Source organism: Stegastes partitus, unplaced genomic scaffold, assembly GCF_000690725.1.
Source record: "Stegastes partitus isolate 25-593 unplaced genomic scaffold, Stegastes_partitus-1.0.2 Scaffold209, whole genome shotgun sequence".
Lineage (NCBI taxonomy): Eukaryota > Metazoa > Chordata > Actinopteri > Pomacentridae > Stegastes > Stegastes partitus.
Window position 1 is genome coordinate 152,604 of NW_007577940.1, and position 624 is coordinate 153,227.

The window sequence follows — 624 nt, forward strand, 5'->3', positions numbered from 1 at the left end:
GTTCAGGCGCTGCAGGAATACACACTGTTTTTAAGAGGATGCTGCAACGCAATGGCTGAAGTACAATACATGGACGAGATGAACATTCCATCAAACATGAGGAGTGTCATTATCAACTGTCCATATAAGCTGAGGGAAAGGCGGAAGTCTGCAGCATATGACATTGAAAGACGAGGATACAGGGCCACATTCCCAGACATGGTGAATTTACTGGAGAACCAGGTCAAAATCCTGTCTCACCCACTGTTTGGAGACATTTCAGATGCACGACCAAGTACCTTAACAAAGACTGTAAATAGGAGCAATCCACTATCCACAGACAGGTTTTCCACAACTGTTGCAGCTACTAACCATACTGTACCTCTTCAGCACTCAGTTTACAGGACACAAAAGCCACCCACAACACCTAAGGAGCCAGCCTCAGTATCATGTCTGTATTGCAAAGAGTCACATCCATTACTCAGATGTTTGGAGCTGACTAAAATTGCTCACAGGGAGAAAATAGAATTCCTGAAAGAAAAGGGAATCTGTTTTGGATGCTTGAGAGTCGGTCATATGAGCAAAGAATGCAGAAGTCGTCTGATTTGTGACAAGTGCAGTTTAAAACATCCAACTGTTCTGCAT